The sequence below is a fragment of the Nestor notabilis genome, unplaced genomic scaffold (genome assembly GCF_000696875.1).
Source record: "Nestor notabilis isolate BGI_N333 unplaced genomic scaffold, ASM69687v1 scaffold6678, whole genome shotgun sequence".
Classification (NCBI taxonomy): domain Eukaryota; kingdom Metazoa; phylum Chordata; class Aves; order Psittaciformes; family Psittacidae; genus Nestor; species Nestor notabilis.
Window position 1 is genome coordinate 9,832 of NW_009940550.1, and position 720 is coordinate 10,551.

Consider the following 720-nt stretch of genomic DNA (forward strand, 5'->3'; position numbering starts at 1 on the left):
TGACATCCTGGCAATAACTGTGATTATGAAAGCTGTAATTAGAAAAACCTCATCTCTGCTCATGCACCTTTGCTGTTGTTAGTTCTAACCAACAGGTAAGGGATTATAAACGAGTACTAAACTGCTTTTTTCTTTTGTCGTTGTGGTCTGCTCTAATTAAGTCTGTTTGCAAAAGTCATTGCTGGTGTCTTACTCCTTTGCATAAGTGTGGAAGAGAAATGTTCTGGTTCAGCTTTTCAATGAATTTTGACTTAAAGCTAAAAAATGCCTGTGTGATTTAAGTTGTAAAAGGTACTTCACACAGTTTGTGGGGTTTATTACCTGTTTGCATAGCTGTTCTACAAAGGATGGTGAAAGGAAGTGCTTGTAGCATGAGAACCAGCAGCTCCCATAGAATCACAGACTGGTTTGGGTTGGAAAGGACCTTAAGATCACCCAGTTCCCAGCCCATACTCAGCGCTGTGCTCCTGCAGCGCAGTTTGGCTACACGGCAGCTCCATCTGCTGTTCTTGAGCTGCAGCTTTCCCTCTGTGGCCAAACCTTTGTATCGATTCTTGTGCTTCTTCACTCAGTATGTGCTCTGACTTAGTACATTTTCAAACAGTTTTTCCTCTTGTGAGGAGATACTCCTTGGGACACCTCCAGACTGTGTTTTGATGTTCTGGATTCAGAGTATCTTTGAATTTCTTGGCAATAACCAGCAGTTGTGACATCTCCCTC